General features: G+C 39.3%; 1 protein-coding gene across 6 annotated transcripts in view; it reads right to left on the bottom strand.

Annotated features, from left to right (window-relative positions):
- Mecom (MDS1 and EVI1 complex locus) overlaps nucleotides 1–20,980 on the bottom strand; it is a 540,594-nt gene that overhangs the window by 236,941 nt on the left and 282,673 nt on the right. The gene's annotated exons all lie outside the window — the stretch shown is intronic.

The raw sequence follows: 20,980 nt of genomic DNA on the forward strand, positions 1-20,980 counted from the left end.
TCCCCGACCTCCACATACGTACCATGCATCAGCCTGTACATATGCATGTACACACACAATAAATGTACTAGTTTTAATTAAAAACATAACAAATAATAAAACACTGGGTTTCAGGCTCTAGCTCAGATGCACTAAATACAGAATTTCATTTGAAGGTCTCTAGCTGGTTCATTATGCCCATTACAGTATGGGAAGTGCTGTATGGTCCAGATGTGGGATAGAAGAGGAGCTACTGTGGGAGAGAGAGAAAGCATGGAAATTTTACATTAAAAACTACCACATTCTCTAATCCTGTCTTATACAGCAAGGACATTCAGGAAGTGCTGGCTCTCTGTTGTATCACATATAATTTAGCTAAGTACCTATTTACATTACCTAGTGTAAGCTGAGATGGGATTAAGGGGAGAGCACCCCAAAACATTTGACTCTGCTTTCAGACACAGTCAGATGGGAAAGGGGGGACACAAGGGTCCCCTTTCAACCCCAGATGTGAAATGAATCTGCTGAGTATTTGTGTCTGGAACATGTAAATATTGCAAGTGAAATTTTAGGTTCTTCATCTTTTGTCTCAAATCCCTACAAACATGCACATTTTTCACATATTAAACAAGTAATACTTTTATCACCCTGATTTTGCTATTGATTGCTTCTTTAACAACAAAATGCATCACAAACAAAAATGAATGAAGCTGTCTGAGGAGAAAATTCCATAGTAGCTTTACTGTCAATGCCCATCATAAATAACCATGACATCATAGGAGCCTTATCTACGGGTTGCCGCGACTGATCGATGGCATCACTCTACTAGTGTAAATAGCTTCTAATGTCCCATCTTCCACCTTCAAATAGGCTCTGATTATTTATGATGGCTGTTAGGTTACAAGTCTGAGCTGCAGTTTGGATTTATTTTCTCCTCATAGCTGCTGTGGATTTCAAGTTAGATGGGATTATTTTTTAGTTAAGATGATAAACTGAGATAGAACTGTCACGGAAACTGGTACACCATCACCTCATCTGGTCGATGTCACCGTTGGGCTATGAATTCACAATGCCAGCATCCTTCTGCCCTCTTCTTATCATCAACCAAGCAATATTAAACTATGGCAGTTAATCACAGGTTGTTACCCCAGGAGAAGGAAAAACAATGACAACAATGCATTCGTTGCAGCTTTCCACAATTAAAATACACATAGCATTGTGTTACTAAACCAGAAAGGGACACATCATCTGCATTGTGTGTATTTTACAGTAATGAAAGTGCTCCAGCTCTGATGTGACAGCTCACGATGATTTACAGAGAAAGTGGGGAATCCATCAGCTCCTTGCAAGGTATTCTTCATAATCATAAAAGAGCCTGACGGGTAACTTGGGCAACGATATATTTTTTGCTGAGAGATATAGATATGAAGCATGTCTACATGGAACAGGCAGGTAAAACATTAAAAAACCTGTCAATTATCCAGGTATTTTGCCAATATAATGACAAATACTGGATCTTTCTGAACATTAGATGGACACCGTAAGTTACCAAAAATGTTTATGACACAGGTCAAGGTAATGCACTGTATTTTGCACTTGTTTGGGTTATTTAAGCAAAAGGCAAACAAAGGAATCTTTTTATCCTATTAAACATCCTCATTTTAATACAATTTTAAGAACTTATTACTTGAGTTTTCCCTAATTTAAAGCATTCTTAAAAAATATGCAACAAGCCTGTCCTCAAGACATTGGGGGAAAAGGTTTATCCATAGAAAGTAGTATATGCTCACTGTCCTATAGCTATAAGCTGTATATATTTTCAGAGAAATTTTTAAATAATTTCAATAGTTACTAGACTATTTAAAATATCAGATTTTGGTCATTTCTTTACACTGTCATTTCTTAGTGTTCACCAATTAACCACAGTTACATTGATTGATAATTTAAAATTGTGTGACAGCAAATAATTATTTTGTGTGAATTTTAATTATGCAATGAAGGACTGCCCTCTTGGGAATTCTTGAGTGGTTTTTATCTCTACCTAAAATAACTTGGCATCAGCTTATCCCTAGCAACATTTTACAATTTACAGTAATAGCATATCTAATTACTTAATTATTGCAAAGAAAAGAGCACAATTTGAAAAGCCCCTAATCCTATCAGGTTATGAGATCATTACAGCAATCTACCCCCCAAATTATCCACCATATTCACACTTTACAGACTGTTTCAACAAAGTCAGTTTTGAAGACAACGTTATATTTTAAACTGTTGATAAATGTAAGCAGTTTCTGAAGAAGACCCCTAGTTAAGGATTGCCCTGAAATGACTAGTCTGAGAATGATGTGACTCTGGGCTTACTTCCTTTCCTGGTGAATTTATTTAAGTATTTCTTCCAAATATGCCATACCCTGTCAACAGTCCCAGAGAAGCTGAAAAATCTCAGCAGAAGTGAGAATGTGGCCACTAGGAGCTGACAATGGCTGTTTTGTCCCCTCTAGGCCCTGGTACTTACTCAGGAAGTAGGATTGGTCCAGCCAGCTAATGCCAGGGTAGGATGATTTATTGCCTGGTGTCCTTGGTGGCAATTGGACCCTTTCCCACTGTCACTCACAACTTGCCCAGATTGTGTCCTAAAGAAGAGGTCCCTCTCCATCCCGAGGAGACTACAATGCTTGTCATAAAGTGTCTTTAACTGAGGGAAGCCGTATGAAAACGGGCAAAGAAAGGGAACAATCAGAAGATGGATGTCATGGAACCTTTTCTCAGGGACCCATTTCTTCTACTTTTCCTCCTGTCTTTAACAAGTTTTTGTTTTGGCTGATGACAATGCCTAATAGCCTGATAAATTGATTTTCTGAGTCCTTTTTCTCGTCTCTTGAGAAGACACTAACTCGTTGGGACTTCAGAGGACTCACAGAGGCAGGAGACAACAATTAGTTTGTTGAAGATGTCAGAAAGTGGCTTCAGAGCCTGGCCAGTGGAAATCCTTGCTGACAGATCGGTGCTGACAACATTGGCAGCTGCTTGCAAAGTGTAGCAGGCAGTGCAGGTCCAAGGAGGAAGGCCACTGCACACCGCAGCTTCCCTGCTTCTGTCTCCAGGCCTGTGAATTCCTCCTGATGTTAAAGGGAACTTTGTACTCAGAGGAAACTCTGAGGCCTGCACTTTGCAAGGCATTCTGCATTCTGTGAAATACCTCCCTTGACAGCTACACTGATAGCAAATCTCATCTCAGGACTGCTGTTAATTGGAATTTAAATCAGGGTCTAGGTAAATTTATATAATTGTTTTCAGAACGTTTTATGAATGAATGATTTCAGATTTACTTCTCCAGAAGGCATTCAACTCCATAGCGCACATTTATTTCAAAAGAGCTTCTGGCTGTAAGTTTAAGAGGCAAATTGTTTTAAGCATCTTGCACTGGCATCCTGGAGTTGCTCAGAATTGCTCACACCCAGACCCACTGCTTGCAAGCTTTGCTTTAAAATGACCGGAGAGAAAGTTCAATAATCACTCTTCTAATTGAAAACAACTTGATTTTTTCTAGCCTTCTCTAAAACTGAACATTTCTTGAAAATTTTTAAATAATGTTCTATGTTAGTAAATGTTGTAAACATTAGTATTTCTCTTTTGCTGTGAACAAGTAAACAGCAGACACTGTCTCTGGGCTATCCTAAGAGAGTATTTGTGGTTCAGTAGTCTTGTATACAAATTGAATATTTCTTTAAAGATGCACAAAATGAAACACTATACTTTATGTGTATAATGTATCTAGTTATATTCAGTTTGCATGAAATTATCACCTCAGGAATATCGTTCTAGAGGTCATACTATAACAAGGAAATACTTGTCACTGGTTACTCTTTTAAAATGCCCTCCAAATAATGCTAAATTACTCTATAATTCAAAGAAAGTTAATCAAATATTGAGTGTTTCTTTCATTTATGGCAGGAATATTCAGTGTTCATATTCCACCAATGAGAGAAGACAGAGACAGGATTTTCTTAGTCTACAATCAGGAGTCCCGGTGTCGATCCTGATACAAGAATCGGAAGATCAAGCTTTGGTTTGTGACTTACTGGCAAGGACCTCGATTCCCAAGCCTTTCTTTTCTCATCAGTAAACATAAGAATCCTGAGGACTCCTTGACAGACATGAAGCTGTTATCATTGAACCAACTGGAACAGGGAAGGTGGCTCAATGGTTACAAGCACTCATGGCTCTTCTCAGCACCCATATAATAGCTGACACATGTCGGTAACTCCATTCCTGGAAGATCTGATGTAGTCTCCTGGATGGTGTGGGTACAGCATGCCCATAGTGCATATACATGTAGGCAAAACACTCACACATAAAACAAAAATAATATAGCCTTTTATAAAAAAAATTATAAAGCATTCATTCAGTGCAATCTAGAATTTAGGCAGGATGGGGTTTCTAAAACAAAGGCCATAACTTTGTGAATGGCCAAAGCGATATTCTAAAAGTTTGAAAAGCACATGCAGATCTAGATGTACTGGGATCTTGGCTTCTGGCTTCAGCCTTTTCTTCTATTATTGATCTATTGCCATCAATAAAGGATCATAGGAAAAAGATAAATACAGCTGGAGTGTGCATCGGATGGGTTTGACCACCGATCTACAACACAGTGAAAATCAGTGAGCAAGAAGAGAGAATCTAGAATCACAGTGGGTTGGAGAGGTCCTTGACACAACAGCCACATGTCACAATGGGATTAATATGGCTACTGGTCAATAAGTGCATTTAACAGTAAATGTGAATGCCATAGAAATAAATTCCATGGTCAAATTGTTTGTTAAGTGCATTAATCCACTTGTATCGTGGCATCAATCCCACTGTCATCACAAAGCTCTTAAAAGCAAATCAATCCAAATTATATCAACTTGACTTACACCTTTCCGGCAGCAGAACTGGTGTATCATGCTGCAAATATAAATAAAAGGCAGTTTCCTGAGTGTTTGGAAAGTGGCTAGAAAGCTTTCATGAGTTTTTGTAAAAAAACAGGGACTTCATAGATAGGAGAAGAAGGCATCGTGTCTGATGACTTTGGCTCAAGTGTTTCCACTTTACCTGCTGAGGCAGACTGTAAAGTTGCCTCACTCCACCTGCTATCAACAGCCTTCCCCAACCCTGCTGGGTGCATGAAGCCAGCTGCCGTCCCAACAGAGAACAGCAAGCAGCATTCTGGGATGGCAAATCTCCCTGAAAAGAGACTCTTAAAAACCCACGCTCTCTAAAAGCAAGCAGCATCCCCTGAGAGCCACAAATTGAGAGAGATTAATTCTGTGCCCCTGCACCCCTCATTACCAGGAGACCTGAAGCAGGGCAAATACAAGTTAATCTCCCCAATTCCACTTTTGTACATGCATATTAGGCCAGCCATTCCTGTGTACCGGCTAATGTCCTTAAGCCGTAGCCACACAAAATAAGCAGTTTGTCCAGCCAATGTGAAATGCAAATAGGAATAAATGACACTGTAACCATATAGAACCCTTGAAAGGGGCACATGTGGATTACCTCACTCTATCTAGAACCTTCCTGGATGAAAACAGTAAAAGCCGATTATCCAAAAGTACCAACCAACACAGGTGAGGAGACAGGTTAAAAAGCCCTGCAAAGATGGACATGCCCACTGCACTCCCACCCGTGTTCAAAGAGGGCACATGGTTCATGTGGAGGGTGATGAGGGGGTCAGTAAATGGAGACTGCCGTCACTCTTCGAAAGAAGGTTCAGTGTATTCCATTCTTTGAGAAAGAGAAAAAATACAAGGCCTATACGGTAGCATGAAGCTAAGAAAACCAGGGCCATGCTTGTCCAGGCCTTGTAACAACCTGATTGACTCCTCCCTCAAACAGTGCTGTTATATTCCTGATGTTTGCACTGAGAACTGCATGTTTTTCCAGAAGTGATAAACGTTGTGGTCTCTTCATAAAATTTAATGAAACATTATTTCCTGTTTCATGGATTCTTCTTTCTTACAACTTACAATGCTCATCATAACCCAAAGTTGGCAAGGTCCAAATGACATAAGAGGTCAGCTTTATGTACTATAAGAACTGTCTTGAATTAATTAAAACACCCATCTGGTCAATAAGTGCAGAATGGAAACGTAGTCTTGTCTTTGTCATAACTAGATATTGAAACCAAAGATATGTGAACAAGGGAAGAAAATACCTGCTTAAAATGCCACCTAAGGAATACATGAGTGGCCCTAAGCATTGGGGGTGAGGGGCAAACAAACAACCCTAATGTTATAAATAAGAGAATTGCAATTAAAACTCAGTGAAGAACTACTTTTTACCCATGACTAGCAGAAATAACACAAGAAGAGAAAATACATTTGCTGCTCTGTATACAATTGGTTAGTACTGCCAGAGAAAATTAGCAAACCTTGATATAATTAGAAATGTATCCTTGGTTATTCACTTATCTTTGTTGCAATAGCAAGGGAGGGTAACAATAAAAATAACCCAAATGTTTAACCAAAGAGGAATAGTTAAAGAATGATACATTTATTCAATAGAATACTATGCAACTCATAAAAAGGAAGAAGTCCTTTATTGCCATAGGATGACCTCAAGAAAAAAAAATGAGGCCAAAAAAGCAAGTTCAAAAACTGTGTGCTTAGCATATACTATTAGCATGAAAAAAGAGAGAGAGAAAAACATGGATTTGTATAAATTAATAAAACACATGTCTAGAAAGATACATAATAAAAATATTTATTGTGTATGCCTTTGAGCCCAAAAGTTATAATGGATGGCAGTATGTGTGTTTACATAAATAACTATTTAAATGATTAAACAGGCAAAAAAGATCTCTGAAATATTATTGCAAAAGTAAAGCAGGTTTATGAAAATATAGGTAGACATTTCAAAGAAAGAGACTTCTGTCTGTAAGACTGTAATATGTTTACATGTATACACATAGTTTCACATAAACTTTCTGAAGTCACATGCAAGGTACCACTGAAGGCACAGAGTAACATGGAGTACCTACAAGCACAAAGAAGACCAGCTTATGTGCTATTTGAATTTTACTATGAGCCTGTGTTTCTTTCATAGTCCTGTGATCCACAATCAAAAGACAAAAACAAGTTAGGGGTAGAAACAACCAAAAAAATGTGCACCAACAAGTTATCACCCTTCTAAATAGACGGAAATGTCCCATAGAAGATTCTGTTTCTGCTATTTGGCATCTTCCTGACAAGACACCGGGCTTAAAGAAGTCGCTTCTAGTCTCTCAAACCAGCCTTCCTGCTGCCACTCCCTCCACACATTCCTTGACACTGGAGAACAAGGGGAAGAATATGGGGTCCTGTGCTTACACATGTGTGCAAGGACCAGATGCAAGTGCCTTGAGGAAACTTTCTGTTTTACCCACTGAAATCAAAAGAGGCTCTTTCCGTGTGTGGAGTGTGAAAAACAGTCTTACTACTCCATAGTCACACCTCATAACATAATCCTGTAACACCTACTGACCCAGGATCTCCAAGAAAGGGATAGTGTTAATTCTATTGCACTTGTGGGGAATTGGAGGAATATGAAGGCCCAGGTCCACCAGCCCTCGGGTCTCCTCACAGCTTTAACCCTGTTGTTCCCTGCTCTACTTGCCATCATTAAAACAAGCTCATTCGTTTCCTTGGGCACAAAGCAATGCTGTTAAGATGAACACCACTAAAAATGTAATTACTAGTCCTGTGTATTTCACAGGACAAGGAAATAGCTTATATATGTGAAGACACCCTTGAAGATACGGCTATAAAAACGGGCCTCTCGGTCTGTTCAAAGGTTAATAGAGTCATTGTGCCTACTATCGTCAGACTCTGTTTCTGCAATCACGGCAAAAGAGGACTTCCTTCTTTGAAATATCTGAGTAAATTAACTATGTAAAGCAAACATCTCAGAATGGCTGCAAAACGATCAGTGATAATTTCCTGTTTAGACCTCCCTCCCCCACACAAGCCATATTGAGGTGTTTTCATTCTTGAGACAATGAACCACTTGACTGCCTGTTCAGCGAAGGCCATTGTCAACCACTTCTCCAGAAACAGAATGGCTTGGGTTTGGGGGATTTGTTTTGTTTGACATCAATATAAAGTCATGTTTCCCTTTCACCCCTCTCTGCTCTCCCTGGTGAATGTGTTTTTCTTCCTTGCTTTTAGACACATTTGGTAACAATCAGGCTTTTATTTAAAGGAGCCATAAGATAAGGTATCTGTGAGCGTCACACTTGGAGTAATTGATCACATTTGTTTCTTGTTCATAGGTTAGACCCCTTACTCTTGCGCCTTTTTTTTTTTTTTTCCTTTTACCTTGGCGTGTTTCTCATTACCCTCTGCCTTGTTAGCCTAGCAGAATTTTCTACTGTGGGGAATGGAAACAGGACGATACTATTACACACCCACCCCATCTTGTCACGACAATGGCCCCTCTCTGGCTTTGGCACTTCTGGTCACTTCATGCTATCATGGAGGGCCCTCCTATGGATACAGGTATGCAGCCTGCAGCTAAGGGAGGTTCTGTGACACTCACTGCTGCTTAGTGGGTTTCACTTGGAAGCCCTGGCTATGCTGACTCATGTGACTGCTTCCACAGGATGGCAGAGTTGTTATCATATGACTCAACCTGCCCCACCTCATTTCATCTGGGAATGTTAGCCCAGGACCAATACTGGCAGCTGTCCAGCCTACAAAAGAAGACCCCTATCTTTCCCCTTCCTGCCTTCCAGATGAATTCTAATCAGTGGCATTTTATTGACACTGTCAGGTGGGGCTGAATTTCAGATGTTATCTAAGGTCTAAAATATGCAGAGGGATGGACACTCAGACTCCGTCTTTGGGGTCCATGGGCCAATGAACAGGAGACCCAATCATTTTCCTGTTAGAATTTCAATTGCAACAATCAAGCTAAAACTTCTAGTTATTTGTGTCAAATGAAACAAAAGACCCTTTATTTTCTTTAGGACAAAGGGAAGCGCCAAGGTAAATGATCTAAAATTAATGCTTCTATGTTCAATATCAATGCTCACATAAAAACTACGGATTATAAGAAAAGCATACAAACCCAGTAGGGAAGTTCAAGGAACATTCTTTCACCCACTGCACTCAGAGTCAAGACCATCTTAACAGTTTGACTCTGTGTACTCTGGCTGCTTGCTGGGTTAGTTGCTTAGTTGGTTTTGTTTGTCTGTTTCTTTGTTTTTTTCTTCTTTGTTGCCTTACATTTCTTTCTGCATAAAATTAACAAAAGCAGCATAGAATTCCAGATAAACTAAAATTCAAGAAGAAATCCAGAAACTAATCTAAGGCCTGTCTATTGATAAAGGGCAATGACCTGGTCTGGCCTGCAGTTTCTTCACCACTCAAAAGATGAGTAGACTAGACCATGTGGCCCCCATGGCTGTTTTTTTATTGTTTCTAGTGCCTTAATAACTAACTGAACGCATCACATTACTGAAGATGGGGTTCCTTAGATGGTATAAGGCTTCATTCAGTACTGGGGCCAGTAACCACACCAGTTAGTTGAGTAGTGGCCAACCTACATTAAAATTTGTTGTGAGTATAATATATTCACCAGATTTGAAAGGTTGTATTGCCCATTGAGCAAATATTTGAGTTGATAATCCTTTTTTCTTTCATTTCAGGTTATTTATTTATTTTGTGTATGTGTGAGGGTTGAGGGGCGTACACAGACACTGGGCGAGGAGGGTGTGGAGGTCAGACAACCACTTGCAGAAATCAGTTCTTTTATTCCATTTTGTGGGTCCTCGGGATGGAATATGGGTCACCAGTCCTTCAGTGAGCATCTTTACCTGCTGAGCCATCTCCCTTCCTGAATAATAGTTCTAGCCTATTTTGCAGGTATAAATGATGATAATGTATATAATGTATATAATGATAATGATAATGATAATGATAATATATATAAAGATCAGTTATGCCCGTTTCCTTTTACTTATTTTTAAAATGCAGGCTCTGAACTGGTTAATTTATATTTCTAATGCTGTATGTACATATGAGGCAGTGAGGCAGTAAGAAGCCTCATAGTAGACCACAGTGATTGGATTCAAATGGAAGGAAGCTGAAATATTTAATTTGTTGTGGCTTTATAGTAAGAAAAGAGCAGACTGGATAAAAAAAAAAAACTACTCAAGTAAAGTCAGGTTTGAATTGCCAAATGCTTATAAAGAACATTGAATGACTAAAGGTTCATTGTTTACAATTACAGGGTAGCTGGTAGCAAACACATAATCTGTCCTCCAGTGGCTAAACAACTAAGTTTAGCATCTCACGGCTCCAACTCACTCTTCTCGGTACCTGAATTATATGCCTATTGTTTCATCCACATCAGTAAAATATTTAGAAAATGTCAATGGAAAGATTGTTATATAAATTATCTTTCACTCTTTAATACAGCAATATTGATATTTTATCAGACTTCTGAAAGATTACAGGAAAACCCACAATTTTATGTATCTTGTCAGTACTTAGAAAATTTAAAGTATTATGGAAAGCTGAAGTTTCATTTACATTAGGAAGTAATACACACCTAGGTGATACTTATTTCAGTAAATAATTACATGTATGTAAAATAATACAAACCTGTATTATAGTACATTCATAAAATTACGTGTCTTTCTGGGAGATGTATATATATATATATATGTATATATAGAATACTTACTGCATAAACCATGAAAACAAACTTCTAAAAGAAGCCTTACTAATTCCATACTGCAGTAGACACAGGTATGACAGAAAAAAAAAAAAAAGGAATTATAAAACTGATAGGGCTCATTTTCTCTATCTAGCAATATTAAAATATTGTCCAATATAAGAATGCACAATGATATTTACCCTACATTTTTTTTCAAGTACTTACATCCCAGACCATGTCCAGAACCTGACACCTTCCAACCCATTGCAGGTAACAGCTTTTGAAGATATACTCTTCTTTGCCTTAATGAGGCCACTGACCTTTTAGACTCAGCTCTCATCTTCATTTCCTTTCCTATCATTAGTCTGAAATGGCATAAACTACCTCTCAATTTTCCTCATCCCCTCAAGGCCCCACCTCTTTAGTCCAAATTCACCTAATTAGGAACTTAATTTCCTTTTTTCCCAGATGGGCAAACTGATAATGGAGAGAACCTATTCATCTCTGGGTCACAGAAAGTTGTGTCAATGACCTCTCATTTAGGAATGAAAGCATGTGTTTAAAGGTTTGCTGTTGTCTTCTGGAGGCCCAAGTTTCCCCATGAGACAGATTTCTCTAACCATAGAACTCAATAAATGTGTTCTTTGTTTGTTTGTTTGCTAGCTAAAAATACAGAAAGGAGAAGGACTGAAACCTGAAACATCTCTACATCTCCTTTGTAATTCATTTTACACAGTCAGTTACTTACATTTCTAATGGTTAGAACCCCACCCCCACCACAAGATTGCTAGGAGAAGATGACTGAATGGATTCAGACTTACATCTCAGGACGGTACATTAACCACTCCTTGGACCTGGCCATCTTTACCAGCATGACACAATTTCTTTAACCAAAAATGACATACATGGGCTTCCAAGAATTTGATCAGGAGTCACCTGTGACTCTAGCTTTTCTATGACATTATCTCCTAGACTATAACCACTTAATTGTGAAGGTTTTAATTTAACAACACAAAGTACATGAATGAAAATATTCCTAGTAACTTCTCTGAGGCATTGTGTGGCTTTAGAAGTTAGCAGAAGAAGAAAGCCCATTCACCTGAAACTTTGGATGTCTCATTTTGTGTTCATTCACCTCCTTTCATTCATTCTGGTGATAATACGGTCCTCGGCACCATTACAAAACTTGAAAGTGACAATAGAGATTTCAAGCAAGAACAAGCCAACTCTCCAAAGTACGGGGCCATTCTCACACACTCCTGCTAGGAAAGTGGGACAAATCATTTTACCAGTTTCTCTTAGAGCGGAAAAGCTTTCTCAGCACAGAAAACACACTGAAAGAAATGACTGAGGAAGAAAAGGATAATTCTCCCGAGAAAGTGCCCCCTTCTGAAATGCATGTCCCCACTCCTCTCTGCTTTATGGTGACAACTGAGCTGCAAAGGGTCTAGGGCTCTGTTGTCTGACTCAAGACTGTGAGACCCCTTCAGCTGGGGGAGAGAGGGAAACTGCTCTGTTCATTATAGTTTATTTAAAAACTATTAGAATATAATATAAAGATAGAAGCTTCTAAACGAGTTAATGAAATATTGCTATGCACACACAAAAAAAATTTAGTAAGCCTAAATATGCCCAAAACATTTGGCTGTGATAGAAGACAGCTAATGATACAAGGATACACAGGACAATGAGGCAGGATGTAAGATCAAAGCAGTTTAAGCAAAATTAAATACCTCATCAATTTCAGTAAAATACGAGTGAAAATAATTTGCATGAAAGTGCAATTGCTTAGGTCATAAAAATTGCTAATACTTAACAAAAAAATTAAAATAGAGAATACACTGTAGTTAAGACAAGGAATTGAAGTTTTGAATATCTCTGAGTGCCATGTAAGAATCCCTCCACATGAGGACGAAAATGAGAGATCACTTTTACAAGTTGCCATGTTTCTCTTTCACCTCCTGATATTACTTTACATGAGTACTAAATAAACAAATAAAAAGGTGAACTTGAGAGTAGGGGGGCGGTGGGGGCAGCAGTGTTAGGAAAGCCATGATCCTGGCACAGTGTTGAATGAAACATTAAGGGAAAAACAAAAGAACCAAAACGGAAGAGTGCATTCTGAACACAAACATGCTCATCTAATTTGCTTACAAAATGTCTCCTACCAACTTGCATTATACAGCCCAATATTTGTGCCTACATTCCACTTCACAGGCCACAATTCAAGATCTGCCATCTGATGCTAAGGAAGTGTGACTATCACAATGTGCCTATAACTTTTTTCTCAGAATATTCAAATTATAATCATCTCTCCTAGTTATTTTGCTAAAAAAGAAAATGGCACTTTTTTCTTATACATTAGACAAACCCTAGATTTCATAAGTAAATGAAAGATCACTTGCTTAGCCCGTCCATAGCTCACACTCCATTCTCAGAGCTTAAAAAAAGCATTTGTCACGTCCTTCTACTTTAAAACCTGCTTAAAGCTATCCTATAAAGCCCAGATTTTTCCATTACGACTGGAATTAACCCCAATGTAAACCAAAATAAAAAGGAAAAATGACTATTAGGAACGAAGAAAAGGATGTTAAAGAATTTTTAATCCTAACACAAGAAATGCAGGGTCATGTAGAGCATGATTTAGACACTCCTCCCACAGTAACTCCAGAGAGGTTTGCAGTTCACACCCAGATTTCTCCAGGACACATGAGCCCCAAGCTTCCTGCCCAGGGTTACTTTTCTCCCTGTTCCAGACAACTGATCACTGTTCTTCCAGAATTGTCAAAAATTCCTCAGTGCCCATAACGCTTAACTTATTAGTTTGTAATACTCCCATATCAACGTATTAAGCAACTTTCACAGGACATGGACGAGAATATTTTCCTAAACTGGCAGTTTGGGGGTTCTCTTTTTTTTGTTGTTGTTGTTCAATTTGGTTTGGTCATATTAGCATACATTAATCCTAGCCTAACTTTTAATTTGTAGCTCCGAAATACAAAATTGCTTGTACCCTTCAGAAATGTGTGCAAATTTTAGATGAATTCACGTTTTATGGATAATTGCAGAAAAGCATAAGTACATTAGGAACAGGGAGCATAGCTCCCCTCACAGCACCAGACCCACAGAGGGACACATGAACACACAGTTGATGTGTTTGGCCAGCTTCTGTGTGTCAGTCCCCCTCCCTTCCAGAGCTGGGACTTCAGCTTTAGGTCATTCTGCAAACAAGCCCCAGGAGACACACAATTACACTCCCCTGGAGACTGACCCCTTAGAGTGCCCACCTGTAGGCAAACCCAGATAGCATCCCGACAATGAATTAGCACTCTAAGCTGATTACAGCGGCCCTGCACAACTCTATTTTATTGACACAATGAAGAGAGGAGAGAAAAGGGCCTGAAATGAGAAAATCATTTCCATGCTGACTGAATTAAAAGAACAAAAGAGTTCCTTGCAGTTGCAGCATTCAATTTGTAGGGGAAAAAGGAAGCCACTTAATGGCTTACAATAGATCTGAGCAGACAGATGAAATCTAAAACTTGAGCGCGAGTGCGATTAGCAGCCAAACAGACTCTAAATCATTTCCCCCATATGCAGGATTCCGTTTGATTGTTTAGCTCTGCGTTTTACAGAAACGCTTGGCTAGATGTTATCTTTAAAATGTCTTCACTTTTTCATTTTTCAAAATCACAGGACGATTTCTCATTGTGTGACAAACTCGTCGGCGACACTCGGAGACAAAACATGCTGTCATTGGATTTCTTTCACCTATAGTTTCTGAAAGTGTGGCCTGGCAGTAGCAAATCTTGAGGCAAGTGGCAGAAAGCAACCTGGCAAACAATCCGTAACTCAAAATCAACATATTCCATACAACAGCAGCATGTCAGCCAGAAAAGCACAGCCAACTACTGTTGCTCTTGCTGAAAGGGAACCGGTTACACTCTCTACACTCTCGGTGTCCCCTGTCTCTTGGCTTTAAAAGACACCATCGCGGCTATCATTAAAAGCAACACAAAATTTTTGGAACTATGTTCTCTTTCTAATTCTTCTCTCCTCATTGCTGGCTTGTGAGCTTCATCCGATTTGAAATCCTTGAATTTTTGAATTTCAACTTGAAATTCTTGAATTCTTCAAAATTTGAATCTGGGACTAATGGGAAATAAAATGATCACTGCATAAGCAAACCTAATCTTTACATATCGATATATGATCAGATTGGAGATGGTCTACATTTCCTTGTCCCTCTTTTTTTAAAAAAAAAAAAAAATCTGGTTTTAGGAGAAAATTCTGACTGTCCAACCCATATATGGAAATCAGAACTGGTCTCAGGGACTGATGGAGTTGTTGTTCACAGTGGGGCCAGTAAGAAACTTTAGCTCCCACTTAAAAAAAGTATAGAAACAAGAATTCTTAGTTCTTGATTACTGGAAACTCACATACTCATTTTTCTTGCCTATTTCTAAGACAGGGGATTTTGTTTAAAGTGGCCCTTCAGACTTTTAACCTTTCTTCTTGGCTCCTGATTTTAGCAGAGGGAGTTCACTCTCTTCTTGAAATGCCCTTTGCCAAACATTGAGGTAAGATGTAAATTAAGCAAAAAAATTATGCAACTCATTTTTATAAAGAAAAACTACAGTGGGCTACTTTGGGATTGGATACTTGAGATGCATTACTGCTAATGTGTTAAGTCTAAGTCCCCAGAGAAAAGGCTCGCTCTGCCAAAGATGACAACTTACAAGGGGTCAGTCAATAGCTTGCATTCGTTCGATTAAACGAGGGAAGAGGGTTGTTTGTTGTTTTGTTTTGCTTTTTTTCTATAAAGAGAAGCTGTAAGGCTTGTGGATATTTTAGCAAAATCAACTTAGTATAACGCCACTGACAGCTTGTCACATTTCACTGACTGACTGTCTGGGGTACCACGATAACATCTGCATTCACTCAGTATGAGAGCTGAACATAAGACAAAAAGTAGGCCCTGCCACAGACGGCTCCATCAGTCTGTCAGTTCTGACATGACATCTGAATTTCTTGAATCACTAAATACTTTTGAGACTCTGGTACTTATTATCTTCTCTTAGTTTCTATACGTCGCTCGGCAATGCCGGAAGATTTGAAATGTGTGAGCAAGGTAGCGAATGTCCCAGGCTTTTTGTTGTCTAATCCATAGGCCCTCATTCATGCTCACTGTTAATCTCTTAAGACATTATAAAACTGTTAGACAAAGAAATGTGAATACCACCGCTTCTTTTGAGAATGGGAGGAAACCAAAGAAAATCGGGACCATGCTAGGCTATTCTTTTCACTATGAAAATGGTAAGTTAAACCTGTTGCACGGAATTATCTGTAATTCCCCATGCTAAGGCAAAAGTTTTTGAAGAATGAGCAAGAGTAATGTCTCATAGAAAAAAATGATCATAGAATTTTCTAAACCTGTCAAATTTAATGTCAAGTAAACTCTGAGACACAGGTTACTAAATTTCTCACTGCCTTTAGCTTTTATGCCATGAAACATGGTGCAAGGTTAGTAAGTTTTTGTAAAAAAAAAATCTCATAAAGCTCTTTACTGATACCCACTAGTACTACTCAGTAAATAGTTGAGCTTTTTCTCTATTAGGAATGCTGGAACACTGAGAGGTATGTAGCAATAGCCTTAAAATGTGGCTCGCCTCCTTGAAAGCTATGGAGCACTGGATTTAATGAGAAATTTGGTCTTCAAAACTAGAAAACTTTACAACATTTTTTCCTTTATAAAGCTCAAATGTAAGTGGATCTTGGGAGCCTAACAGAAGAGTTACCGGGAGCAGCTAGAAAGACAACCCTCTCTGTGTAGCCCTGCTCACTGCTGTCCTGGGCATTAAGTGTTTTTCTCCAAGTAACCAAGACATGGGGGAGAGTGAAAATAGTACTAATTTAAGAGGCAACTTTCTTCTGGACCTGAAAGGCCTCCTCCCTTCTTTAGGGGCACATGCTGAGCAGCTGTGAGTCATTTCATACAGAGACAATCACCAGTAAGTGACTCATGGCAGGTGTGCTCCCCACCTGTGTCCTCGGAATGACTAACTGTCCCTCAGATGGTCAAACCCTGCGAATAATTACTCCGGAGGAGGGCTACAAACACATTAGGTGGACACGCAATTAGTTTAACCCAAACTACTAGGTAAGGAGAATAATATTTGAACTTGACTAAGAAGAGGCAGAGATAAAAAGAAAACATGGAGAAGAGAGGAGAGGAGACAGAAAGGTGAAGGGAGGGTGGGAAGGGGGAGCTACCCCTTTATATCCTAGAGGCTCTAAAAAGACATGGTGTTCAGGTCACATATTTGTGAAGTTCCTGTATTAACTAATAAGAGGCAAAACAAGATTGATTTTAGGAACCATATGCTCATCAGTGTTTCATATAAGTCCAAACTAAAAAACAATTAATTGTCCATACAAACAAAACCACCCCAATGCAAGAAACAGGCAGAGGTGTGAACACTACTACAGAAGAGCTTGTGACTGCTCCATGCTCTCCTTCCACTGCACCCCCTCCCCATCTTGTAATTTTCGCAAGGGCTTTGATGCAATGTCATTTGTTTGGTGTTTAGTCTGTGCCTAAAATGTCAGCTGTTTATTATTTTTACATTTCGGCACTAACACAATGGCACTTCAGAATAAAGGGCAGGGTTTCTGACACATCTCAGTGACCAAAGGACTTACTTTAAATAGGTTTCCAGTCTCTCTGAAAATACAGCCCCTCATTTTTTAAAAACAGATAGACCAGTTTACACTAGCACATAATTTTCTTCTGACATTTGTGTTGTAATATACCTGAGCAGCCCTGAATAAACAACCAACCAACAATTACTTCAAGGTGCATGTGCCTTGTCTGGAGCTGTAGGAAACTACTTTTCTTCTATAGAGAAGAAAACCAAGCTTGTATGCATTAAGCAATAGGACCAGGAAAATGAGACAACTGTCCAAAACCAGAGGCCTCACAGGAAGGATGAATTTAGTGTCCATACTAAAGAGAAGTACCATTTAATTCATGAATGAGTAAACACTGACAGATTATTCAATAAGAATATTAAAAATGCAAGTGGCTTTCGAAAAGATTGTAGACAAATCCACTTGCATAGGCTCCTTGAGCTGGGCAGCTTCCTGTTTATTTTTTAACCTCTGCCAGCTTTCTGATGAATTTTAACATCCTACTGTGGTGGTTTGTTTCCCCCAAATCAAACTAGCTAACCCATGTAGTCATGCTCACCCCCACATACATAGAACACCACACCACAGTGCCGCCTTCTACACTTCTTGACTTTAAAGTTCTATTAGTTCAAGTACCACCGTGCCTGAAACTGAAGTAGAAATCATTTTTGCCCTTATTCATACAGAAGCACTATAACTGCTCTGGAATACATAGCTGGACAAAGCATAGACAGCAGCTCCCCAGCTGTGCTATCCAATTGTAACTTACCTCTAAATCTAACTGGAGGAAACCTGAGAGTACCCAAAATAAAGCCAACTTTAGAGCCACATTGCCAACACTCAGATAACATCCAAGACAAAGGAATGAATGTCTGTGAGATGAACTCACCATGTAGCTGCGTGTGTTCCTCCATAGTGTCCCTAACAAAGCAGTGCCAGTGACCCGTGCAAATTGTATTGCAATAATTCATTATTTCATGAATTGATTTGATTGGTTTTTTATCTGAAGCATCTATAGGCAAAGCCAACTACTCCTCAACCTTTATACTACTGGTAATGCCTTTATAGAATTAATGTCTTTAGATTTGAGTTTTTGGAGGTATGCAGAAAGAGATTCTTTAGTGAGATATTTACTTTGTCTGCACCTGTGGCACTGACCATGCCCCCTGGGGGTGGGGACAGGGGCAGACATGAAGTGGGGAAACTAGGTCTGGGGAAGGGGCTCCGGAACTCTCTCTTGCTTGCTGGACAGGGACAGAGAACATCCAGAAGCATCCTTAGTACCAGGAACCTGTCGGTGTTCATCTGCCTCTGTTGTAAGTTATTTCTCCCTGAATAAACATCTACTCAGCCTGTTTTTCCCTATCCTTATTAAACCACTTGAAAATATAATATTCTTACTTGGATTTCTCAAGATTGATGCCTTTTCTAACATATCAAATTTCAATTAAGTAATATAAAATCTACTATATTCTCAATGGAAGACCCACCCCACCCCTACACACAAGAAATCTTAGGATAGTACAATTTGTATAAAGAATGATAAAATCTAGCAGGGATTTTTGCAACAAACACAAACTAGTCCTGTAGATGTTGGCAGACATTAATCCAGAGTTTTTGTGGCTAGGGGAACTGAATTTATGGGCTAATTGCATTCCCAGGAAGTGGGGCTCTTCTCACACTTCCCTTGAGAAGCTTCTTTCCATACTCATGCAAACTCAACTTTGGGCTTCGGGCTACTGGTCCATTCAGCTACAAATTCTGATCCATTTTATCCAAGTCTTCCACTGCACTATGCTGTGAGTTGGAAAAGTTGCTGCCCTCCATTCAAAAAGCACGGATGATGTTCCTTCCTGAGAGAACAATACAACTGTTAATGCTTCTTATACTCAAAGAATTCAGAGGTTATGACAAATAGAAAAGTTTAGCATATTAGAAGTCACTGAGCATCTTCCATTCAATTGCAACCCCCAAATTTTCTGTCAAGATACACTACATATAACATGCTATGTGTGAGCAAATGATAATGTATAATAAGATCAGGAGATGTGCAAGCACTCATGATATATGTCTGTATTTTGCCACAACCTAGTGAGTTATGACACAGTGATAAAACACCACTGTCACATCATAAACCACTGAGTAGGGCCAAGAAGAAAAGTTAATTCACAAGATGGCTAATGTCATTTAACAAGTAACAGGATTGTGTGGAGGGATAAAGTATACTTCATTTAAGATTAGACATTTATAGTTCATGGCAATACTAGCTGACATGAGATGTGTGCTCTCTAAGTTAGGCAGGAAGGCTCCACAACAGTAATTCCTGAAAAGGACCACACACTGGACCAAAACCATCCAGACCTTCCCCCAACACCCTACTGGATCACACTCAACCCTGCCTCCTTTCAGAACAAACCAGCCCCACCCCTATCTCTGACCAAAACCTAAAAAAGTAAGGTTTGCAAGACAGGGGAGTACTAAGTACAGGATGAGCAATAAAGAAGCAAGGGACAAGAGAAGCCTTCAAACAAAGTTGCTGGATGTGAGCATCAAGAGATTCGGGGCTGGGGTGAGGGTTGGAAGCTTTGTGTGTACACATGTGTGTGAAAGCTACAAGATAACCTCGGGTACTGTAGTCAGATACCTTGGTAGCCCTATCACCCTTTATTTCTGGTTTGTTTGTTTAAGAGAGCCTCTCACTGGCCTGGAACTTCCTAAGCTGGGCTGACTAGCCAGTGAATCATGTATAATATGCCTGTCTGCCTTCCCAGGGCTGAATTCACAAGCTTAAGTCAGTGTGCTCAGCTGTAATCTTTTAACATGGGTTCTGGAGGCTGATTTCATATGCTGAGCCATCTCCTGAACAAATGTCCCAAATGCTGAACTCTCCCCTCCCTTGCCCACCCTACCTTGTTGTAACACAGAGTCATTAGACACAAAGATAAAATTCTTCCTTCTTGTCATGGTTAAGGAACATTTACCAAAGTCTTTACTTAAAATTTGGTTAGGCTTCATCAATGTCTACTGATGAAAGTAGTTGGGTCTACAGGAAAGTCATTTCTAAATAGTATTCAGAAAGGGGGTAATATTTCACTCTTGCATGTTGTGGCTTTGCAAACCCAGAACATTTAATTTTCTTGTCTTTTCATCCAGGAATTGGAGCATCTCCAATTTGGAGGGGTGATGGGAAGGTGAATATGAAGGCACCAAGACGTGTGCTATGGAATGCACATTACAGCCCCACACGCTGCTTTAAGTCCTGTACAGCTTAAGTACAGCTTCTCAACATCACCTTCACATCTGATCCCTGAGGTTGTTGTCATAGTTACTCCATCCTGTTTTTGCAGGTAAACCAGAGAAAGGTGGCTAAGATCCATCCCATCAAAAAGCCAGCTAATGGAATTTAAACAGAAGAACCATTCCTCTCTACCCCACACTGTCTCTTTTCTTACTGCTTTGTGCTGGTTTTTTGTTTGTTTGTTTGTTTGGTTGGTTGGTTGGTTGGTTGGTTAGTGGGGGTTTTTTTGCCCCATTTTATCTACATTCTATTTGAAAGGGCAAAATGTTAACTCTGAATATACTTTGTAAACAGTGCATTGTTGGGTGAAACTTGGCTTACTCCGGGAAC

Source organism: Phodopus roborovskii, unplaced genomic scaffold, assembly GCF_943737965.1.
Source record: "Phodopus roborovskii unplaced genomic scaffold, PHOROB, whole genome shotgun sequence".
In the NCBI taxonomy this organism is placed as follows: domain Eukaryota; kingdom Metazoa; phylum Chordata; class Mammalia; order Rodentia; family Cricetidae; genus Phodopus; species Phodopus roborovskii.